The following is a 26,283-nucleotide window of genomic DNA, read 5'->3' on the forward strand; positions in this document are numbered from 1 at the left end:
CATCGACAGGACATGCAGCGCGTATTAGGACATACATAAACACCACACCATACACACATATATATATAAATATATATGTCCACATATGTGTTATATATATGTGTCATATATATGTACATATTGTATATAATTTAATGCACTATACATATATACCTAAGCACATGCTTGCTCTGAGAAAAAGAGGACAGAAACAATTAAAAGAAACTGGCGGGGCTCTCTCCTTGCGGATAATATAGTACTATGCCCTTACTTTATAATAATAATAATATAACATTTATGCATATCCGTTATACATAAGAGCCGCTGGAATTCTTTTGTTTTCATCGATGAAAGGTTCTTGCATTCGTTTTCTGTAAAAAGTGAAGGGTATTTTGGCATTATGCGATCACGATCACTGTACGCTGTTACCCATATCTGTGTGTGTGTGATCAGGAACATGGAAAAAAAAAGAGGAAAACATAAATATACATCGTACAAAGTAATATTGGCCAGTCAAAATAAAATTTCATATTTCGCAAAACCAATCGTCATGATTTCTCGATATACTTAAATGATACGGCAATAATCACAACTGAGAAAACATTTGAAATAAATAGACTCATCATGCAAAAGAACCCGATTCAATTGTAGGTTTAAAGAAAACGTCGAAAGGTTTGTTCACTTTTTTGTTTCATATTCGCTTCCTACTTCCTTTATAATGAAATGTGCGCGAGAAGCTTTATGCCAAGGTAGTAGGCGTAACAAAATCGACCCACTTACTCAAAAGTGCAGAAGTTATTTGAGGAGGAGGAACAAAGCCGTCATTCCTTTTATAAAATCAAACAAACCCGTACGACGTAGGCTTTTTAATTAAGTGAATCTAAAAAAAGGGAAAATCAAGATGATTGTATACAAAGTGAGACTTAAAAAAAACGAAACAAAAGGAAGAAAAAGAGACGATGGCAATTTTAACTGACACGATTCGAAGGCGTAGGAGGGAGATAGAGGATTAAACTACTCCTTACCACGATTGCCGGTTCTAATGGCGTTGACGTTACTCAGGTGGTGCTGGCCCGCCCGAATCGGTTTCGCGATTTGTGCGCTCGGCCCGCGTCGCGCCAGATTCTTCTGCCGGACTGCCTCCTTAATCCGGTCTACCTCGTACTGATAGCGCTTGCGATCTCGCATCGCGCCCTCCTTGGCGTCGCGCAGCGCCGTCTCCAGAGCTTTGACGCGCTCCATCGTCGCCCGCAATCGTTTTTTCCAGTTTAGGTAGCTCGCAGCGAAGGTCTGCGTTATCTCTGACGAGCTGTTTGTGCACCTATAATGCAACGTATTATTATATATGGAATCAATATATTAATAGCACAAATATAAATAGAAACAAGAACAAATTTTAATTATAAATTGGCTACATCTAATAGTGACGTATTGATGGAAAATCTATCCGTAAGTAGACGTGTGATTTACACATATCTGAACTATATACCTCATCGATATGTACAATGAACTACTTGACGCAGTGGAAGAAAAGCCGGGCGAATAGAGTGAGAGGGAAGATAGGTTGCAGTCTTTCTCGTCTCTTTCTAGTAAATTCAATTGGTTCGTATTGAACACGTAGTTCGGCTTCCCCTTCACTGCATCAAGCAGTCCATTCTACATGTCGATGGTATACCTTCGTCAACTGGTCCAGGTTATTTCCAAGAAGGATATCTTTTGTTTTTGTGCAAGAGAACCGCCATCGTCTTCGTTATCCTCTGCGTTAATGGTCTTCTTTATTCTAGCCTGCAGGTCCTGGACAAACAATTTGCGCAGATTGTGCAAGGTCTGCAGTTCTTTGGCTACCGTATCCTCCAAACCCTTGAGATCTTTCCTTGCCTGGAATCGAAAATTTCGACGTGATTGTAAGCTTACTTTACACGCTCATAAATCTACTTTGGATCGTGCAATCAACAGAGATCGTTCGTCTATCTCGTATGAATTTTGTGGTTCAAACATACTTGTTCTCGGCGCTCGTTCAACAACAAAAGCTCCTGCAGTTTAACCGATTTGTTAGCCTCCTCTTGCTTCAACCGTTCGTAATCGGCCTGCATCTGCTGATGCGCCAGAGTGAACTTCTGATTGAGATCTTTGAGCTCGCTAATCAGTTCCTGCTTCTCAGACAGTTCATCCCTGAGCGCGGCAACCTTGAATAGTGTTAGGCCCAAAATGTTAGAAAATTTGAAGGAAAACAGGATGTAAATCCAAAATTAAACAAATAAAAATTCAATCAATATTCAGCTAAAATGTATTTCACAAGTAAGCAACCTGTTTCTGATGCGCATCCCTCAGCTGATCCATCTGCTCCTCCAAGGCCACTCGCATCTTCGTTGCCGCCTCCTTCTCCTCGGCCTTCTCCTTGTTGGTAACCGCTTGTACTTGTTCGGCGGCCTTCAGCTTGGCGCATTCCTCGCGCAACGCGTCCACGTCCTCTTCCAGAGCTCGCTTGCGCGCTTCGGTTTCCTTCATAGATTCCGTTAGCGTTTGCATACGGGCCTCGTGTTGCGATATCAACAGTCGGCATTCGGCCAAGTCCTTCTCGTACTCGGAAACCTAAATATTTACGCAAAACGAAGATTGATTAGAGGTGAGCGATGTGGAGAAGAAATTGATTAATGCGATGACGTGAAACCCGAGCCGCACTCACTTCTTGTTGCAGTCTACTTGGGAGGTTTCCAATCCCTGACATCGCTGGACCATATTCTTCACCTCAGACTTCATCTTGCTTATGAACAGTCGCGCCACTGTAAATTCCTCCTCCAGTTTACCGTTGCTCTCCGGCGGAGAGATCTTAAATTCAAATCAAGATCGTTATTGGCGAAACTAACAAAATTTGTATTAAACAAATATATTTTAAAAAATATAATCTAATCTTTATTTTTGTTTGGAAATAATATATCCTTACCTTTAGATTTTCGTTAGACTCGCACCAATAGCTACACCAATCTCTCCTAAGTCTTTCAGGAAATTCGCTAGCATTTCCGCGATACGTTTTCCTCTGATGGGTCGACATGTCGCGTAACTGTTGTAGCTCGGATGCGGTGTTGTTCAGAGCTACTTGTTTAGCTAGAAGCTCCTCCGACATTGACTCCTGTTCTTTGTTCTTCAGCTCGACCTGAAATTTAGTGTAATAAGAACAAAAGTTTGTTTGCGTTCCTGAACAACAGTCTCTTCCATCATTCAGGAAATCTTACCTCTTGCGACTTTTGATCGTAATTAACTGCAAGCTCTTCCAGCGCTTGCAGCACCTCCTTCACCTCTTCCTTAGCGCTCTCGTTCTCCTGTTGTATTCGATTCATCTCCTGTTGTAACTGTTCGTAATCTCGTCTTGCGCTGGCGATAAGTTCCTCCTGTTCCTCCATCTGCTCCTTCAGTTTCTCGACATACTGTGACTGCTGATTGATCTCCTCGTCCTTGTCGTCCAATTGTTGATACAGCCTTTCGCGTTCCTCCTCAAGCTTCTGCCTCTCCTCGTTTGAAAGCGAACCAATCATGAGACCGCCGCCGGGAGTAGCAGGCATCGGACTGTCGTCTAGTTTGACTACAAAATAAAGAGTTTTATTATATTTTATAATTCATGATTTGTACACGCAGTAGTCTAAGGCTACATTCCAAAACGTCCTTTCTGAGGAAAATTTTACTCGAAATATATAGTACACGTAACGTATTCTGTTATTATATTACATCAAATAAAATTTTCCTCGGAAAGGACGTTTTGGAATGTAGCCTAAAGTAATAGCAGAGAGGAACCTGAGGCTGGTATTCATAGTCGGATCTTATATTTAAGATCATCTTAAGTACTGTCTTAAGATGCCATCAACCAATCACAGAGCCGTATTAGCATCTTAAGACATTGCTTGAGACGATCTTGAAATAAGATTTGACTATGAATACCGGCCATAGACTGCGTTCCGATATTTACTGTCAATACTGAAAATCTACAGTATATGTGACGCAAACTATAGATTTTCAGTACTGGCAGCAACTAACAGTGAATATCGGAACGCAGCCATAGTCGAATCTTATTCAAGATCGTCTCAAGCAATATCTTAAGATGCTAATACAGCTCTGTGATTGGCTGATGGCATCTTAAGAAAGTACTTAAGATGATCTTAAATATAAGATCCGACTATGAATACTGGCCTGAGAGCGGCCACCGCGGCCTCTTTCGTGCAACCGATATTTGACTAGCATCAGTGCCAAACGTGGATGTAAAGTCTGTTTTACATTAATCGCAAGCAGCTAGTTGCGACTTGCGACATCCAATAGACGCTTAGTTTCTAGTTAAAGCTCGACATTTATTGGGTGTTGCAAATTGCAACTGGCGACTGCAATTAATGTAGAACGGGCTTTACATCCATGTTTGGCGCTGATGCTAGTCAAATATTGGTCACACGAAAAAAGCCGCGGTGACCGCTCTCAGGTTCCTCTCTGGTAATAGCCAATAGTCAATCATCAAAAATGCAAGAATTCAATAATAGCTGCATTTAGTGCATCAAAATGTTCCTGAGTGTTCCTGTGCGATAGCCTGTGTTATTGAGCAAAACCTCGACTACGAGCAACGTTAAAAACATACTGTATGATCTGTAAGGCCCGGTTCCACAACTCACGGTTAAATTAACTGGCCGATTATTCCATTGGAATTGACCAATCGTATTGTCGTTAAGCAAAATTAACAAATACGATTGGTCAATTCCAATGGAATAATCGGCCAGTTAATTTAACCGTGAGTTGTGGAAACCGGGCCTTATTGTATGTTTGTAGCAAAAGTGGTTAAGGACGGGATTCATAGACCGATCTTAAGCTCAAGCATTGTCTTAAGTCTAGCTTCGAGCCGACTTGAGACTTACTTAACCAATTAAATAACAGCATTGACGTCTCAAGATCGTGCTTAAGCTGGAACTTGAATAAGATTCGACTATGAATTCCGGCCTAAGTGTCTATATATTTCAGTGTTCCTGTGCGCGATAGCCTCCTAAGGTCTGTTTTTTTATTCCTGCACTGCTGTACTGGTGCAATAAGTTAGAATAAGACAAATATATTTTTTCTCGTTCTAACTATTGCACTAGTGCAGCAGTGCAGGAATAAAAAACAAATCTCTAAGCAAAGCTACAAGTCACATAAAAGTGACACAAATACGCAATTAATAACGTTTTTTACTGGGAGAACTAGTGCGCATTAAAGTTCAGTGCAACATGGCTTCGCGGGATGGTTCAAATTCACGAGATGCACGGTTAGCATTTGGACTAGTACATTTGCTTTCTTCGTCATCATCAGTAGTGATGAAGATAACCTTATTATTAAAATAAGATCCGCGGAAAACACCAAAGATCGAAAAACTTTGGTCAAGTCATGCATAACCTTACGGATAAGGATGTAAGTACGTATATATATATATATTCATTGTTTCTGCAGATTTTTGTATTACGTGAAACAATATGTATTGTATAAATATAGATTAATACTATATATATACAAATATATTATTTTATTTTATATTTATCTATTTCATAGACTTTTCCGAAATAAAAATCAATTCCTAATATAAAGCATATGTAAGCCTGGCTGGACGTTGTCGTTATTATTTAAGGTTTTTTTTTTATAATTATAAATATTATTATTCGCATATATTACAACAAACATTTCGACTCTCTGTTTGGGACCTCTTCATTATTCTTTCGATTTGTAAACAATTAATATTATAATGTCCTTAATTCTAATGCAAAAAACTGATTAAAATAATGGGAAAGCGAGAAGAAAATCAATAAAAATGCATTTATCTTAAAATCTTCTTCCATGGTTTCAATACAATGGCACAAAATGCGCCACAAAACCGCACTGAGATGGACCTGAGAATAATAGACGTGTTTAGTTGGGAATGCAAAAAACTCACACTTTTAGTGCATTCCGGCAGTGTCACCTGAACTCAATGAATTTCCAGTGCGCACTCAGTTCTGCCCAGTAAAAACGCTATTATTCAGCGTTTTAATTTCGTGCTCCCATTTTTGGTCATTTTTTATTGGCTCACTATACATGACGTACACTGACATCATGGCATCATGAGCAATGGTTTACTTTGTATCTTTACACCATAATGTAATTTAATCTTATACAGATTACTTATACAGATAATTTTACAATTCTTTCTTTTGTATTCATCTTATTGTCTTAATATGTAAGACATTAAGCCATCCATCTTCAGAAATGCATCAATCAAAACAGAGTATTTTTATCGCAAGCAATCCAGCACAAAAACAAGTGTGCCGCTAGCTTTAATTGGATGGATGTATTTATAATAATGTATGTCTTTATTACCTTCAATAGATGCGGTGATCGGTGTGGTAACATCTGGTCTTCAATCAGGCTAACCTGCTCCTCTGGTTTAACAGTCTCACCAGATCGCCAACGTGACAATTCTGCCTCCAATTTGTCCACTTTGCCCTTCCATCGCGCCACTTTATCCTTTTCACGTTCGTAACGGCGCTTCCATTCTTCGGCCGTCAATTCCTCATTCACGCATACAACGTTCTTGATAGTCTTGGCGCGTTTACCTACAACGAATACGTACAAAATCTGTCGAACAGAGCAATGTGCTGTCGCAGGTCAAAGAGATATAATAGATTTTTTACCGAAATCTAAAGTTGATTTCGTTTCGGATTCGTTAAAACTAGCGGGAGAGCAACAAATGATGATTGTGGTCCTGGCGTTGCCACCCAAGGATTCTTGTAGGATTCTTGTTAGCTTAGAGTCACGATAAGGAATGTGAGTCTTATTGCCGTCAGCCAAGGCCGAGATTACGTTACCAAGTGCAGACAGAGATTTGTTGATGTTTTTCGCTTCATCTAGCACCGTTCCCTCTGCACCGGTTTTAGAAACCTAGGTAAAACGCACAATAGGGAAGATAAAAAGTATAATATAACAGTAATAATAAAATTAAAAAATGAGATTAAAAACACGTTTTCTGTGCGATTCTCACCTTTTCGGAACCGGCTAAATCGACGAGGTACAACTTGCCGGAGAGTTTCTTTTGATTCTCCAAATTCTCTTGTTTAACATTTATAAGGAAAACGGAATGGGAACGTGAGCTGTGCTCGTTCATGTGGTCACGGCGATGTGCCGGTTTGACTTGCCCTCCTCTATCACCTCGAACACTTCCTCAGGACTAGAAACAAACCGCTCGGTCGCGCCTTTCACGAACGGCACCCGGTTTTTGTCTCGTGTACGCTTAAGTTAACTTTAGATACTAAAACAGAAAATCGAAACAGAGATTACTTTGAGAAGTGCAGAGATATTGATTGTACAAGCATTACTTAATTATTAATATTAATGTCAATTACAAATATAAAATCAAGCGAGGACTTACCATCGAGAAGATCCCTGATTTTATCCATGTAAATCTCAAAGTACGATACTTTGATATGGAATTCCAAGTTCTCCTCCATGCCATATATGTGATTGAAGATGTCATTGACGATTCTCGGGATTATGCCCTGTTTGTTAGGATCACCGCTGACTCCCTCCATCGTGTGCGTTTTACCTGTGTATGAAAAACTCAAATATAATATGTATCATGATTGATAATAATTTTAATTTTACAAATTGTTCTTAAATTGTACTTAAATTCTGAAAAAAATTACTAATTTTTTCAAACATTTTCCATGTTTTTGCTTAATAAAATTGAAGCATTTTTAAATACAAATATAAAGTGATTTATTCTTATCTAAAAATCTCAATTTATGTGATATATTTTTAGCTAAAAATTTCTTATCTAAAAGTCTCAAACAAAAGTCATATAATAATTGTAAAACAAAAATCAAATGTTTGAAGAGATAATAGTTCTCAGAGTTTCAATGAAAGCGAGATTTTGGATTATCCAAATTCTTCTAGTCAGTAAACACCTGTTCTATAATAAATCTTGAAAAGTTCTTTACCTGACGATGTTTGACCATATGCAAAAATGGTTCCGTTATATCCTGCCAAAACATCTGTGACGATAGACTTTGCGGCCTCATTGTAAACTTTGTCTTGCGTGGCGTTTGGTTTAAATACTTTATCAAAGAGGTATACTTTGCCCTACAATCGATATACATTATGTATAAAAAATTACAGAAAAAAAACGCTCTCAATAAAAATAATTCTTATATAGCTATAAATATGTAAAATCTCCCTTATTTCCCAACTGTAAGCAATCAATTTATAATAAATGTTTAATTAAAAGCTTGCAAAATTCAAATATATGAAACATATTAAATCACTGAAGAGTCACCGTGCATTTATCATGTATGTGTGCATTTTCCATATGATAAACACTTAATATCATTTCTATCAATTAGTTCAACTTATTCCTGATCTCTTTTTAAAAATTAGAAAAAGATAAAAAGCTAAATCTAAAAAGGAGTTGCTAATACAGCACACAAAATGTGCGGAGTAGACTTTGAAAAATTCTAAAGGACATGTGCTCTATGATTCATAGACCCACTATAGACACAACATCTATAGTTACACACAATATATGCAACGATGAGGGAAAACGGGAACGAATCCCCGGGCCGGAATCGAGGCCGAGAATCCACGTTTCACGTACCCCAATGGAGATGCAGTTCTCGTCGTTACCGGACGGGAACTTGACGATAAACTTGGAGCGGCCTTTCCTCGGAGTCGTTCAGCGGCCGAAACCTACAGCCAACTTGATGCTGTCCTCGGCAGCGATCTCTCGCTCCCTCGGCGTCTCCATTTGCCATTGCGAGTGGAGGCGAACGACGGTGAGACGATGACGAAGGTGCGCGCGCGCGCGCTTTTGTCTATGTGTGTACGTGTAGATCTGTGTGTACCTAGCACTCGACTCTGGTATCGGCGCGACCGATACTACTTCCTCTTTACCACCACCACCTCCTCCTCCACCTCCTCCTCCTCCTCCTCCACCACCTCCTCTTCTTAGGCTGTTCTGCGTTGCTTCTGATTATCCTCGGCTGCGATTGTACATGGAGCGAGGCATAGGCGACGGGATGGCATAGGCGGCGTACCGCATGAAGGGACCGTCGTCCACTTATATCTGTCTCCTTCTCGCTTTCCCCTCCTACCCTCGCTACTCCGCTCCGCTCTGCTCCGATAGCAGCAGGCCAGTGTCTGTCACCGTTCTCTGTCGAGCAGCAAGATGGCGGCGGCCGATGAGTGGCTTGAGGTTTATAGACTCGACTGGCCTGATCCTGGGCCACAAGGCCCACTTTGGGTGGCAGGCGCGACGGGCGACGATGACGCCTCGGCAGGTCCGCACCTACGTCCGTCTGTTTGTCTCTCCCTCCCTTTCCCTCTCGGCCTCCTTTCTCGCTCGCTCTCGTTCGATTCGAAAATCGCGAGCGCGTAACGTTTCTCTTCCGCTGCGGGCCGCGAGGACGAGGAGGCGATCGCGCGGCGATGGTGTGGCGCGGCTACGCGGCCTACCTATCTACCTACCTCCAGAGAAACTTTGCGAGCGAGCGAGCAATTCCCCGAGTGCTGCGCCTCGCGCGCGCGCGCAATCGATGACGAGTCTCTCTCTCGACGAGGACGAGGAGTCGGGGAGACGTGACGGCGACGTTGCGTTGCGCGCTACATACGCCGCACACCTACACCTACACCTACACTCTTATTATTGTCATTTTTATGGCTCTAGGGGCTGCATCGTGCTTTTCGAGCGCGCGTTGCCTCGCCTCACCTTTCAAAGTGCAAAACTGTCCGCGACGTTTTTTTTTCCTCCTCTTTATAATCGCTCTTGTTATGTGCGTCTCTCAATAAAATTAATAATAGATATTGTTATTGGAGTATAAACTAAAATTAATTTGAAATAGTTAAAAGTTACACTGAAAACAAATTAAGTTACGTTAAAATTAAATTAAATTTCAACTCAAAAATTATTAAATAGCATTATTTATTATATTAAATTAAAATGTAATTTTTTAAATTAATATATGACTCAAATAAATTATTTTACTTGCAAATTAATGTAAATTTATGAAATAATTAACAAAGAAAAATTTTTTTACATGGATATATTATTATTATTATTGTTACTTTTTTATTTTACTTGTTTTACTTGCAAATTAATGTAAATTTATGAAATAACAAAGAAAAATTTTTTTACATGGATATATTATCATTATTATTGTTACTTTTATATAGATCTATTCTTTATATAGATCTATATACGCATACATCACAGCCATAGTGAAATGCGCTTCTTCCTGATGACGAAAATGAATAGAACATTAAGAACTTTGTTGTCTCGTCACAATTAATCTGCCTTGCGTGTCTTCACGATCCCGAATTTATTTCCACATTGTCACCGTCGCAATTCTTGTCGATGAATAAACGAAAATTCACATAAACATATATCTTTTAGATTCTATAAGAAATATACTCAAGACATTTTACATATCCGTCAAACCTCGATGATTCTTGGAAAGATACGCATCGTTTTTTTGGGGAATCATTGGGGTTGTGCATTGTTTCTTCGTCTTTCAAAGACGAATCTATTTCAGTTAATAATTTGAAATATCAGATGCGCGATGCAACTAATAAGAACGTATTCAAACGCGAGGGCGATATATCGATAATACAACTTCGAGTCTCGCTATTTCGATACATCGATTTATTGAGGCGCTATAATATCAAAGCTAAAAAATTAAAATAGAAATATTTTTATTTAAAGGATGTATCTATAAAAATTATTTAAAATAAGTATTCTATGTTGTAAATATAAAAAATGCAAATAGTATTTAACATTTATATGTATTTATTTGAAATAAGATATTTATTTTGTTATGTCATGAACATTAAGGATAAATATATATAAACATCTTATTTCCAGTAAATATATATATATTTATTTATTTATTTATCAACACTATTTTTTATACCTATTTACTATATAAAATTTATTTAGACATACCTTTAAATATTTTATTAATGTTTCACTTCAATTTTTTCCAGCACATTGTACAACATAAATAAGTCATGAATAAAATTTGAATATCGATAAAATTTACTTTTCAACAAGTATAAAAAGATATTTTTAATTGTACATTATAAAACATAAAAAAGTTATCCTACGAGTATTCATCATGTATAAAATTATTTACTAGTATTCACAAATATGGTTGCCAACCACAGTAAACTCGACACAGATTTGCGGGATCTCGGGCTTCTTGTAGGAGCCTCTCGACTTGTCCGGGAACGCTGGACACCAGACCATCCTCGGTGCCCTGCAGTTTTTGCTCAATCCTCAAAAGAGCTCTCTTAGCGATCGTGTTGGTTTCCACGGGCGCTAAAGATTTAAGCGTTAAAATTTAATGGATTAGGCTGTGTCATAATTAATCAGAATCAATCAGAGTCTTGTGGCTCAAAGACTAATTGTTCTCTGTCTTAATTTTTCTTACCTCGTCCACTGTTTTCCAGGAATCGCTTTACGACATCGCTCTGCATCTTGCAAGCTTTTTCCGGTGTGATCGCCCACGTAAAGAGTGGATCATATAGCAGAACTTGAAGGAGGGTGATGATAATCTGCCTCTGATCGCGCAGCATTGTCATGGTCACCTCGCAACTACGCCTCATGGTGCCCTCGATGCCGGAGACACCCATGGCAACCTCGATGTCTCTAGTTAGCCTGCAATAAGACGAATAACAAATCAATAATAATTAAATAAAGATTACAAAAACTAATGTATAAAATTCTAATAAAATATAAAATATCCCTCCGGTGCGCTTTTCACAGACAAAATGATTCATATGATTTCACCTGAAAGGAATTGTTTCGGGTAAGGGTAGGACCTTGCCCTGCTCGAAAGCAACGCCAAAATCGATGTGCACCACTTCGGCAGTGTGTTCGTCAATAAGAATGTTACTCAAGTGTCTGTCACCGAGGCCCAGAATATAACCCGCGATAGATGTTGTGGCGACGCTGCGCGTATATGTAAGAGTCCTCTCGACCCAAGTCTCGGGCGATCGATACTTCTCCTCGAAGAAATGATGAAACGCTGGCTTCATACGTTTGCAGCACTCAAGAAAGATCCTCAATTTCACCTAGATAAAAAAATAGAATTTAAAGAGCTGAATATTTGAAAACAAAATCTCAAAAGTTAATGTCTAAAAAAAAAGTTTCAATCTGTAATTATTGAAAGTTATTACAATTTAATCTTTAAAATATTAAATTTTCAAATATTCAATTAAATTTGAAAAACTCAAAAAATTTTTACTAAAATATATTCTAAAAAATTCATGCCTTAAGAATAACTGTTAGCAACCGATAAATCGAAAGATGTCTATTCATTATTTACCTCGTTTGATTCTTGTGCAACCTTCATCAACTTTTCTCTGGCCGCTTTTGCAGTCAAATCCTGTGGATAGTACTTTTTGTGTAGGCCGGGCGCGTCCGAATTCGTGTATACCAGAGTCGCCGCGATGGGCACCGTATTGTCGCACCACTCTAGTACACCCGACCTTTGTGTCAGCGGCACTACTTTGTACGTTCTGATACGTAGATTCCGCCGTTGCGTCTCCTTACAAGTGCGTAACAGTGTGTTTATCACAGTGAACACCTGTTGCATCACTGCGTCTTGCCGCAGGTCGTCCTTGCCTTTGACCAATTGTCGGCGCTGCACACCGTCGGTGCCAACGCAGATGATCTTTTTAGGTGCAGTTACGCGCCGCCGACAAACTCGCAAGAATCCTTATATGAATGTATGCCGATCACGTTGACATAATTGCATGATGGTCTCACAAGTAAACTCAGAGTCGGTAGGAGAACGTTGTTTAGGTTCTTGATCTGCAAAATCGATAGACTTGAAATCAGATTTCGGATCGCGATCTATATTACTTAAAAAGATATCGAACCAAAGTTGGAAAAATACCTTTGATATCGGCTGGTCCCGCGCTATTGGGAAGCGTTTTTGGATTGACACGTGCCTTTTGGTTGCCAATAGGCAAAACTCAATAATGCGCGCGATAGATTTTCCATCTCGTGAACAATTGTCCGCACGGAGGAGTCGGTTATTCGACTGAGAAGCTTCTTGGCACCTAGCACGCGACGCTCTTCCTTTTTCGCGACTGTCGAAGGACCTGATTCGTATTCGTTATCGCTGTGCAAATTTTTCAGTGCTAGCACCACAGGTAGGGTATGGTATGGATGTTCCAGGGCGCATCGTTCGAGGATTCGGAAGATCCGTGCGGAGAAGCTACGTTGCTGTTTGAAATCGTTACTTATGTGAGCGGCCAGCTGCGGTACCAGCGGCACAAACTTGAACGACGGCACGGTGTCCAACTCGTCTAGCAGCTCCTCGTTCACTTTGTCATCGTACATGTTATCCAGCCAGAGTGCCACTAGTCGAAAGATTAGCAGATTGTGCTCCTCGCTGCTGCACAATGTTTTTAAATAATACTTTAGAGCCTGCGCGAGATAGTTGTGCCTCTCTTGTTCGATATTCTTCAGCTCGGCCGCGTCGTTCGTCGATTGCTTCTGATCGATTATTACGGCCTTCCTAAGATCTTGGTTCTTCATCATCTGCGCTTGGACCACTTTATTTGTATTACTATGAGCATATTCCTTCAGTGCCTCGAATGTTGGAGAATTCATGTATGCGGTAATCTGTTGATACTGTGCGTCGGCAAAACGTGCCAGTGCAACCTAAGATGAAAAGCATGTAAAGTAATTTACCCTTAAATAAATCAAATTATTTTTTAATTTAATCAACTAATAAGTTGGACCCAATAACTTGCCTAACAAAAGTAACATAAAGCGAAAAAGAAAGATCATTCTTTTCTGTAGATATTTATAATATTCATTATGAAAGAGAAAATCTAAATATTTCGTATACAAATTTTATATAGTAATAATGTAAATCGCTGTTGTTGTATACAAGTCCCCAATTAATAACAATTTAAATTTATCTTTCTACCTGTGTGTCATGTAATTTTTGACAACATCGGGCGTTTGCTCATCGATAGCTTCGCTGATCTCAATGGATATTAGGTAATACTTTTGTATCACCGCTTGAGGATTCTCCGACTTGGTTTCTGCCATCCAATCACCGTAGACTCGTAGAGCCTTAGCTTTTAAATCTGGTCTCGGGTTCTTCTTTTCAATTAGAGTACGTAATAGACGACGCGCTATCACTTGCTCGTTATTCATCCACGCTAGGAGCGATTCTTGATAAACCAATTGATTCTTCAGATTTACAGGCAGATTTTGATGCATCTGAAGAGTCCTCAGCGCTCGGGTTGCCACCGAGAAATTTCCCTGAGTCTCCGCGACTTTCGCCAGACCCAGACAAGTGGCAAAAAACGCCTTCTGCACGTTCACGTTTGTCCGCAGGGACTCACGAATGCGAAACATGGTGATACGTTGCCACAGAATCGGTTCCACATAATCAAACTGACCAGTCGAACTGATCTCGTGCTCGTTCCAACGTCGCAAAATCTGCGGATACCTTTCCTCGGGTAAGTCAGCAGCCCAGTTCAGCTGCTCGATCTCGCGCAACAACCGTAGCTGTGACAATATTTGATTAACAGTCTTGCTGCTCTCCGGACTGATCACTCGTAGCTCGTTGATCACACTCATGCGGCCACATTCGATCGCTCGATCTATGCTTCGCCGATCGTTCTCGTGAAAGCACTTCAATGCGTGATAATGATGCACGTGAAATGCGTTCTCTAGCGACTCCAGTCGCAACTGATGAGATTGAAAGTCGTTATAATTAGCAACATTAACGGGTAGATTCCATTTACCGAGTCTCCAGGCACATTCGTAACTAAAGGAAGAAATTTATAAATGTTGAAAAAAATTATAATTAATTAAATTTTATTTATAATTAAATTTTTATATAGAACTTATAAAATGTACTAAAATTTTACCTAAATTTCTCATCCAAATTATTGCCTAAGAATTGCCATTGAAGGAATTGCAGCCCCGAGTGGTGCAGTGCATTCGCCATCTCTAATCTGGCGTTCGCCACCGACGAGTGGTTGGACAGCTCGATATCCTGTGCGAGCATGACCTCGTCCCAGCGATTGATACGGGCGTAGTATTGCACGCGAGAGTCGTGATCGAGTAAGTGTGACGATCCTGCGCCAGATTTCGCATCCGGATCACTGATGTTCAAATAGGTGTCCAGCATAATGTTTTGCAACACCCGACCGATCTCCGGCTGCCGTTCGTAGATGTAATCGATCCTCGGATCATTGCTGAAGTCCGGATAGTCCGACGAGATCAATTCGCAGGCGAGTTGCGCGAACAGTAGGGCTGTATAGTACGCGGAGCATTTGTGCGCCGCTCTCGCTAGATAGATGTAGTTGAGCCTTAGGATCGTACCATCCGGTAGCTGGGCACGCACGTGGTTCACTATGTCCAGCATGCGACGTACGATCTTCTGGTCGCAGCTGTCGCCTTTCGATGTTGGTGACGCAGTGGTGGTCTCCGGTTCATTAAGCGCAAAGTGTTTCCTGTAAATAATTGATATGATTTGATGATTAAATTTTTTCAAATCTAAAAAATTTTAAATCTTTTCTACATTTTAGAATATTTAAATCTTTTCTTTTCAAAATAACATCACTTGAAAAACGACAAAATACTTATACTTCGCTATTTACAAAAATATGTAGATTTCGTTCCAAGCAGACTGTCTCACAACATTAAATCCTTTGTTACTTAAGCGTTTATGATACCTGATTAATAATACCTGAAGAATTGATTGACGCAATCGCACATGGCATTGATAAAGCTGTCGTTTGCATGGATGACGAGGTAAACGATTCTTGGCAGAATCAGCTCGCAAAATTCGACGCTGAGGCGACAGACCGAGAGAAGATTCTCCAAGTAGGAATCCGCGAAGCACTCGGCAATGTTACAAGTAACTTTGATGATCCATTCCGCGTAACTGTCGCCGTTCTGGACGGTCCACAGCGTGTTTTCTGGATTCATGATGGTGCGAAATCTCGTGGTATCTACGTGGAAAGACGTCTGTTTGACGTAACGGCCGTGAATAAACGGTCGAATGTAGTCAATCTTCAAAGGCGCGCACTCGAGGACATTTGATAGATCCTTCGAGTTCTCAACCAGTTCACGGCCATAGGAGGTTGATAGCACTGCGTAAAGGGCATCGGCGCTCACCTTAAACAAATATTCTTTTTTTTTATAATTTTTAAAATATTTCTTAAAAAAAACGTCATACTTAAATAAAAATATATATATTAACAGAATTTGTTTTGCTTATGACAATGCGATGAGAAATTGAGATAACAAATTTAATTATAATAGAAACCTTGCGAAGTTCAACCGAGTTCTCCACGAGAAAGCTCGTTAACATCGCGACCGACCGATAGGTCAGAGCTTCTATTGGATCATCCTCTTTTCGGACGAGACTTCCAGCAGGTCGTAGAGCTACTGTAGAATCCATCGGGCCTATCTCGCCAAGGCACTTGGTAGCTTCCATCGACACGCATGGATTAGGTGACTCCGTTAGCTTGATGAGTCTAAAAAGTAAATTTTTTTAAATGTACAATATCCCGTAACAGATGAAAAATACAAAGTCAGAGAGATACCGAAAGAAATTAAATAATAATTATTTAGAATACAAATTTTAGTATAAAATGCATTATTTACTTGAATATTAACCGATGCAGAATACTAGCACCATCCTCGGGATACGGTCTTTCCAACTTTCGATGCAGTTCTCGCAGCTCGCTTTTTCTCATCGACAGCTGTTGCGTGAAATTTGTAAGATCTTCGAGCGTGCACTCAGCGTTCTCTTCGCTCATAGCGTCCAAGAATCGCTCCAATTCATCCTCAAGACGTAGTGCGGATCCATCCTCCGATCTGATAGTGTTATGGGCTTTCCTTGCATCCCGGAAAACCTCGTGATTCGGGAACGAGCCGAGTTTCGCAATGGCCTCTCGTAGCACGTCTTTTTGCTCTACCACGAGAAATCTGAGCAGACTCGTGGCGATCTCACTGACGCTGCTCGTTTCGATTGCGCCAGGCCGATCAAGTTTGCCACGATAAACCGAAGAACATCCTGGACTTCCGCGGCTCTCGTTGGCAGAGCTTGTCTCAGAAACAGGTTTAGAAACCTGCAGCATGCCGTGACGAGCGTCTCGTCGCCGTCGCCACCATTTCTAATCAGATGCAACAGGCTGTAGCAGATGTCCCGAATCAGGAACGCGGCCATCTCGTTGAAGACAGGATTTGCGAAATCGTGCGTCAACCGTAAGCAGAAGTACGTGTACTGATGCAGCCGCTTGAGCTTGTCCTCGCGGGAGCGCGATAAGTGCACGGCGCTCGCGAGCTGCAATAGCGTTTTCTGTAGTGTCGCTGGTTGCTGGACGACCAGCACGCGCGTGTTCAGGAGATTGTGTGATTCTAGATAATTGAAGCAGAGATTTAGCATGTCTCGCGAGAAGTGTGGCGGATCCATCGCCGGAAAGCATCCGGATGAAATCGAGAGAACGCGGCTAAAGTCGCCCTCATCATGCAATCGCCGTATCAGTTCTATAAGAACGTCCTGCAAGCGAGAACGGAACAGATGATTGAAACTGCGCGTGTCCGCGAACTCGTCCGTGTTATTTATCATCTTGCGCATCGTTTCGACAGCCGGACTGTCGAATACAACGGCACGTGATATAAGCCACACAAAGCAGGATGGAAAAGCATCCTCGAAGACCTGGTTGAAAGCCACACCGGCATGATTTGTGCAGAAGGACATGGCTTCGTCAATATCTGAGGTACGCAACAGAACTGGGACGATACAGTTGATATTCTTTTTAAAGAACTCGTTGATAGTCTCGCATCCTGTTGATAAGAATAAGTTTAATCCTCATTTTAACTTACATTAATTAAAATAATCGAATCAATAGTAATTTATATGTTATTGTATGTTATCAAAATATCTTATCTTTAATCTTATAAAATGTTGATAAAAATCTATTTAAAAAGTTTTATAATACTAATATTAAATCAGTAAATAATTCTTTATACAATTTTTATCATGTATCAATATTGTATCAAGTAAATGCATTCATACCCACGAGCGTCCACGGAAAGCTTTGCAATAGACAATGGGCGTCTTCAATCCAGGAAGTAAGCAGATAGTTTAAGTTATCCTCAATGAGTGACACGTATGTCGTCGTGTGCCGTGCTGCTGCCAAGAGGACCTTCCGCACCATCTGCACATTCACCTCCTTTTCCGTTGTCAATCGCAATAACGCACACAGGGCGCGACCTTGAAGAACTCCACTGGCACATACTATGGAGGCTAACGCGATCAACGCGGTGACCGTCCTGGTTTCCCTTTCATCCTGCAGTTGACTCTCTATCAAACTGTTACTACTTCACAAGAATTTAAAAAAAAAAGAAAAATTACAACAAATGTTATTTTGAACCATGTATACGAGTATTAAGAATTATTATAAAATAAAAATAATAAAAATTGTATTATAAAATAATTTATAAAAAAATATGTCTAATTTATTTTAATGTTAGTATCTTCCAAATATTAATATCTTCTTATATTATATTTTAAGTTCATACTTTCGCGAATTGGAATTCGATTGTTGAGCTGTCTCATCAAGCAGTTTGAACACAGTTTCCTCTACTTTGACGAAAATCCGTTCCTTCCATTTGTAAGCGATATTTCTAAGGGACAGCAGCTCCTGCAAGCATCGCACCGCTTGTGAACGGAGCACAAAGAGCGCATCGTCGATGTAACTGAGGATGCTGTTAAGTATCATCAGAACGTCATCGTTGTTATCAGAAACGCCAACGTGACTCCACGAGAAGTCTGGATCGATTTGTACGCAGCTGCACGCGCACTTCATATAGCTCGTATGCACGAGAACGCTGTAGTTTCGTTTGTAGATGCGCTTGTGAAGCTGCTCGAGCGTTTGGATGATTAGTCTGGGCGAATAACCGCGTTTGATTGAGTATTCAAAGAAATATGGCAGTAGATGCAACAGCTGTCGCAACGATTTCTCGTCTTTACAACCCTTTTGGCATAATTCCATCAGAAATTCCAGTGGTTCATCCGCGCATTCTCGGTGGATCTCGTCGTGATCGCGCGTGGCGAGCGACTCGAGGATTGTCAACGATATCCTGGAGTCCACGTGGCTCGTAAAGTCTTGCTGCAGGGTCAGCAGATTGTGCATTATCTTCTTCTGTAACATGGACTTGCAGCAGTCGATGTCCTTGTCGATATGCAAAGCGCAAAAAGATGATAAGGCCTCCACGATGTACAGGCGAATCGCGCCCTCGCGCGGTAGACTCGGATTCGGGTTCGACGTCTCTAGACATGTGTTGTATGAACGTCTGCGTCTTCCCTGGAGAAAAGATGGAATATCAGAGTTGATTATTAATAGTACATTTCGTTATCTGTACACGAAAAATAATCTGTTTCTCTCAATTCACTCAAGGACCACACTTCGGCGCACAAGTAACAAAAATCAATTCGTTACACAAGAACTCATAGTTTCCTTTACCTGAGCGTTATCTTCGTAATAATCGTAACTACAATAATTGTCATCTAGATTCATCAGATCAAATATGTTTCTTATCATGTCCACTGTAGAGGCTGATACGATTATTTTAGCAATTTCCGTATCGTAGGTCGCTCCATAGAGCATTCTCAGTGCCTTAGTTATGCTGAACAAATACACGTTTTTGCACCTGCGAGAAAGTATTTAATGTAATAAAAATAATAGTGTACGACTTAGAGCTAGAAATAGTAAATAAAAAACAATAAAATTTAAGTACAGTATAAAATCTGTTAATGTAGAGAAAATAAAGAATTTTTTTAAAATTTGTATGTAATTTTATGTACCTGGTCCAGTCAATTTTCGTCAGAATTTCGAAGCTACTTTTCAATTGCTTTTCCATCACATTGATTAGTAAACCATAACTGCCGGTATCCTCCATTGTAAGAATACCAAGCTGCTTCAGAGCGGACAGCAGTCTCGCCACAAACGCTAGTTTCATTAGTATCATATAAACTTCAAATGTATTTTTATTTTCGTCGTTGTCATCCTCTTCTCGAATAAAGTCATGCATCTGCTTTCTCAGAAAGTTGAGCACCTCCTGCACATAGGCGACAGGACTTCCAGTGTCGGACAGTACTATTCCGGAATCTCGTACAACGCGCTCGTCTTTCGAACTCACTAACAACTCCACCTTGAATATTAAAGACGCGTGACAAAGCTGCGAGAGGTCAGTCAAATGGATATCTCGATGTGGTACAAAAGTGGTTGTATGCGCCTCCTTGCGACTCTGCAAGGATTTCTGCTCCATCCTGGTGTTCTGTCTGTGACGAGAGCTCAAAACGAGGTTTACCGATAACGTGCAGATGTCCTCGATAGCATCGACGGACAGTCGCGTTGCCAGCTTCTGCCATGGCATGTTCAATAGCCATTCTAACAGGCGCGTCCTGTCACAGATTGGCGCCATCATCATCGAAGGTGATGAATCCAGTACCGACGTGGACGCGTCCACTGGTAAAGAGATACGCTCGCACAGCCGTCGTAGCGTGTGCACGCTATTCAGCGACCAGCGTATCGCTTTGGTCAGGTACAATCTGAGGAGAGCATTAGCATTCGGTATCCTATTGTATCTTATAAAACGGCGAATTAACAAATGGCCCGATTCCTCGTTTTGATTTGCTCCGAGAGATCTGCAAGAATAATCTTGTTGAAATTGGACATATACATCATAACAATGCAAATGTTGGAAATAAATGTTACATATCTAGAAATAAAGTTTTTATAGACAATACACAAATTGTTTTAAGTTTAAGTGTATCCAAAAGTGTATCCAAAAAGTAAAAATTAAAATTAGAGCACGTACCTAAGTAGCATGTCCCATATCTTGCTCCAGTGAATTGTAGCATCCTGCATTTCCTCTTCATTAGACATCTCGTTTTCCATGAGGACAGCAGCCAGATTATACAAATTTTCATAATAGACTCGTCTCGAGACACAGCGAGCTCCGTCAAACGTTGCAGCAAAGGTGCGAGATCTTGTGACCTCAGACATTGGGGATACTTTCTTAATGTTTCTGTCAGAATTCTTAATAACGGCCACACTTCCTCAGGATTACTTTCTGTTACCAGGTCAACAATGTTTTCAATTTTGTTCATTGTTCGTCTGCGTTTGGCTTGAGAATAAAAGCCCTCGAGGGAACAAGTAAAACTTGCCGAGTTGTCCATTATCTGTTTTATAACTGCATATGTAACATTTGTTGAATTAATAACTTATTCGCTTACAATTAAACAATTATATAACTAAATCTTTTGGTAATGTAGTTGTGCATATAATTAATAAAAACTTATAATAATTAATAACTATGAAAGTTTATATAATTATATTTAATATTGTTAATTCAAATTTTTTCAGGTTGTATAAGATATTTTTTTATTTTTCTAACTTAAGTTAAAATTAACAACTTAAAAAATTAATTTAAACAATACAGAAAAAGAATTTTTGAATTTATAAAATAATGCTGCTAGAAAAAATTATAAAACCAATAAAATAACTAGTAAATATAAAAAATACCTTCGCTGGCAAATTGGATGAAACTGCACCATTGCACATCCAATTTGCAGTTCTCCTGAATAAGCTGAAACATGCTACGTAACAAGCTTCTCCACTTGTCCCAATCAAATGCGTAAGCGCCATCGTCGTGACTGGAGATACCCCCTGGATGGTGAATCTGTAGAAAGATCAATAACAGTCTGTACTTTTCCTCAGAACCGTTCAAACGTAAATATCCATTGATATGCTCTCGCTGAACTTGCAGAGTGCAATTTGGATTCCGTTGTAATCTGCTTGCACACACTGCTGCTCAGTTTGTAGAAACACTCCATTAATTGCTCGTCGTTGCTTGCTTTGACATTTTCGAAAACGTTTTCTAAAATGAAATTTTACTTTACATTAATTTCAGAACAATGTAGAATATTATTTTGTCTGTTAACATTAATATTTCAGGACAGTTTAGAATAACTAAGTTAATTAAAATTTTCAGTGTACCTAAAAACAACAGCATATTCTTCACGTGAGGAAGTAAATTTGTGTGTGGGAAAGAGTAATCGACAATCATTTGCAATCCATCTAACACTTTGTGGTTTTGGAGGTGTGCTTTCCCATACAGCTTGGTGCAAGCAATCAATAGATCTCTCTCTCCATTGATCTGCCGTGATATTTCTGTGATTTATACTCTTGGGCAGTATATATTTCACCAATATCCTTAGATATGTATCCTGATAATGCACATAAACTTTAGAATCTAATATCTGCAGTATCATAGCAACTATGTCACTGCTTCTCAGGAACACAGCTGACCTCTCATTGGCTCGGCGAATTGTGTCAATCACGAAATTACTGAGAGACTGTCTGTCATTATTCTTAGCATTTGTTTCTTTACCAGGCTTCTCTGCTTCCTAGATTAATTTTATTCAACAAAATGTTAAAAGATGCTTTTATATAATATAAAAAGATAAATAGAAATATATACAAATAATTCAAAAATGTTATTGAGAGAAAATATTCTATATAAATTATGAGATTTTACTTACTACTTCAGTAATCAGTTTATGGGCAGTGTATATGAGATAAGGCCAGTTGGCCTTTCCCTGAGCTTTTCTCTCTGTATTTTGGCATATTTCCTGGAGAACGTCGTCGTTTTGATATAAATCCAACAGCTCGGATATGCATCGCTAAAAGTTGACAGACTCTCATTATGAAATAAAAGGAAATACAAGGTGTGATACAAGGAACTAATGGAACATGCTTTTATCAGATTCCTCAACCAATTGTTTGGCCAACATTCGTAGAAATTTGATATAGCTTTGAAAGAGCAGCTGATTTAAAAAACTGTATACTGCGAAACTTAAGTCTTTGTTTTAAACAATAGCACTGTAAACTGACGAGGCGAAAGTGTCTGCAAACGAGAGAACCATTCGTATGTTTTACATCGAATTTCAAATGACAGATTGAATGTTTACGTTTAACTTTCCGATTAGGTCAAATTAGGCACAGGACGAAAATTTGACGTCTTTGAGTTTTGATCAATGACAATCAAATAACAAGCGGTTAATAGCGGTGACAATGGTTACCCTCTTATCTGTTACTCTTGTGCTGTCGGCTAGCTTCAGGATGTCGGCGATCCTTTCCGATAACCGCGACATATTCGCAGCTCTCACGACGCTCTTTCGGCAGGCGTCGAAGCATCGGCTGCGAAGGGATTTGAGGGAAAATCACGTCGTCGAATCTCGAAATATCTCGCGAAATATCAAGCGCAGCGGATCGTTTAATCCTCCCGCGCGAAATACCGCCAAATGCCACCTAACTTAAACTGTGAATAGACGAATACCTAGATCCGGCTCTTGTGAGAACACACACGTGAAGGCGCAAGCGTTTTGATTGACCAATTGAGACGAAGATTTTACGAATTGACCAATCAAGGATCGTTTTCGAAGCGTCTAATTGCAGCTCGGTGTGAATTCACCTTCAGTTGCATCATTGCTCGGTCGGTCGGTGACTGGGTTGCGGTGTGAGAGTCGTGAGGCGTGGGGATGTGAACTTTAACCAACGAAAACGAACTTGAACGTTTGTTATTTTACTCTAGAGAGAAAAGGGATACGGTATCTCGGCGATAGAATACGCGTGACGGTTGGGAATGAAGAATGGTACTGCGATCTGTCCGTTCTGCGCTAATCTTCTCATGGTCCGGGTGGACACGCCGGGCCCTGTCTCCGATCGGAATCGATTCGCGTGTCCACGTGTCCGTACATATATCAAATAAGCAAGGAGGTAAGGCCCCGTGCGCAATGGAAGAACGTCAAATGCTAGCAATTAGAATTTTAGAATTATTTTCTCAATGACGTCACGCGTAACGAACATGACTAAGGCGTAAATGTATGTGTGCCGTAACGAACATTTATTTATTGCAAAAATATTTATACTGTTTATTAAAAAAGTTTATTTTCAAACTTTAATTTCTATTTATAATTTTTAATACTCTTTCATCGTGCGGTTTGCTTGATGCTTATTGAGGAAATTGATCTAAAACTAATTCTAATTCTAATTTCTACACTTAATATCTAACATTTCCCCTTTGCGTCTCAGGGCTTGAGATCGCGCACCTATTTCATGGGCAAGAAGCTCGCCGACATTCTCGACTCCAAGTCCGCGTTGTTGGGTCAGCAGGCGACAGAGGAGCGTTGCCCCAAGTGCTCACATCACGTGCCTACTTCGAACAGAGGCAGACACGGTCTGCCGATGAGCCTATGACGCTCTTTACACATGCTGCTCATGCAGTTACAAGTGGCGGGTCGATTAACTTGCAGAAGGTAACCGAGCAATTAATTCCTGATGATTGCAGAATTTGATTTGGGAAGGGAAAATGGAACGAGTCATTTTCATTCGCCATTTTGCAAAATGTTTTAAAAAAATTTCAGATTAGGAATATAATAAAAGAATTGGCTTACTATGAAATATTGGAATTGCATCAGACAGAAAGCAAAGTCAAAGATGGATAACTTAAATTTTTATGAATATACAGGAAGTGTCAATTATAATAAATTGAGAAGAGAACTTATTGTGTGCTATATAATTGTTGAAATATCTTTTATGAAAAAAAAACTTGTAATCTTAATAAAATTTTGATCCATAATAACATGCACATTGTTTCTTTATATTTAATTACATTTATTTACTTTTTTAAATAAAAGAATTAATTTGTTAAAAGAAAAATGGTTTCACAGTATTATAATACACTATTTTTTCTCATTTTTAATTTTTTTATCAGAAATTCTGTACAATAAAATTAACTCTCCTTTTTATACTGATCCCAAAGGGAATAAGCAAAATTTTTCACTTGTATAACCACAAGACTGATAGATGGAGCTTGACTTCCTTTTAATAAATGATCAAAATAACTATTAAAATTTAAATTGTAGTTACTCAAAAGTAATTAGGAATTTTTTTAGATTTTTTGCATGTATTTAACTAAAAAAAGGGCAGGACAAAAAGGTGTCAATGTACAGACTGTGTTAGTGAAAATAAGTATACAGACAGTGGGTTAACTTGTAAAACAAATATATAAATAGTAAAAGAATAAAGTTGATTTATGTAATTGTGACATGCAAAAATGGGATTATTGATAAGGAAATTGTTTGAACATTTTCTTATGCTTTTTACAGTAATACATAAAGTTAAAAATTTTGTGAGAAAAAAAGGTTCTTATTGAAATGTCTGCTTAAGTTAAAATTTGATTTTATAAATAACAAAAGTGAATTTGTGCCATTGTTAAGCAACAGTTAAGTTTATAAGAAATGTATTTTTACATTATATGTCAAACTTGATTTAACTAAGAATGTTAATTCGTCATACTGATCTTTTTTAATTTCTCTCAAACAATTTGTATATTTTAACACTTACATTTTCAAACAAATAAACAATGTACATAAGATCTAATATTTTTCTTCTCCATTCCAGCTTTGGATTCCGCGAGCATTCGATGTATCATGAGCCCTATTTCCATGGGTCCCATGAAAGTCATAATGAAAAGGCCAGGAGAGCTAAAGATGCTCGAGGCGAGATGCCAGAGGAGAAGCACTTCTTTTGCGGCGGCGACCGGAGCGTCGCAATCGCGGCGGAGCTGCTGCGGCAGGGCAAGGTAATCGCGGTGCCGACGGACACGGTCTACGTCTCGCCTGCCTGGGTGCGAATTCGTGTGCTATTCAGCGGCTGTACGAGATCAAGCGGCGGGACGAGGGAAGCCGCTGGCGATCTGCCTGAGCAATGTCAATGGTAGGTACGTGGGGCTGCCTGGACGACGTGCCGCCGGCATGCTGGAAAGTCTGCTCCCGGCCGTACACGATATGCCTGCGGCGCACGCGCGCCCTGAACCACGCCCTGAACCCCGGCCTTGACACCGTGGGTATCCGCGTACCCAACGACAATTCGTGCGCAGCGTCGCTCAGATTGTCGGCCCACTCGCGCTCACCAGCGCCAACGTCGCAACGAGCCAAGTAGTCTGCACCCGGACGAGTTCCGTGCGCTGTGGCCGGAGCTCGATGGAATCTTCTACGGCCCTAAGAACTCGAAGAAGCAGATCGATCAACGTAGGGTTGGTTCCACCGTGGTGGATGTGTCGAAGCCGGGTTTTTGTTTTACGGTCGTGCGTCATGGCATCGCGCGAGTATCATTATTGGGACATTACGCAAGTACGGTTTGAAAAAGATCACCGATACGTCG

The 26,283-nt window shown here is 39.9% G+C and overlaps 3 pseudogenes; 1 reads left to right on the forward strand and 2 right to left on the reverse strand.

Moving 5' to 3' along the window:
* Nucleotides 1-216: 216 nt before the first annotated feature.
* LOC118648658 lies at nucleotides 217-8,752 on the reverse strand (annotated as a pseudogene).
* Nucleotides 8,753-10,942: 2,190 nt separating this feature from the next.
* LOC118648657 lies at nucleotides 10,943-23,277 on the reverse strand (annotated as a pseudogene).
* Nucleotides 23,278-25,062: 1,785 nt separating this feature from the next.
* LOC118648656 lies at nucleotides 25,063-26,280 on the forward strand (annotated as a pseudogene).
* The last annotated feature ends 3 nt before the right edge of the window (nucleotides 26,281-26,283 follow it).

The sequence above is a fragment of the Monomorium pharaonis genome, unplaced genomic scaffold (genome assembly GCF_013373865.1).
Source record: "Monomorium pharaonis isolate MP-MQ-018 unplaced genomic scaffold, ASM1337386v2 scaffold_571, whole genome shotgun sequence".
NCBI classification, from domain to species: domain Eukaryota; kingdom Metazoa; phylum Arthropoda; class Insecta; order Hymenoptera; family Formicidae; genus Monomorium; species Monomorium pharaonis.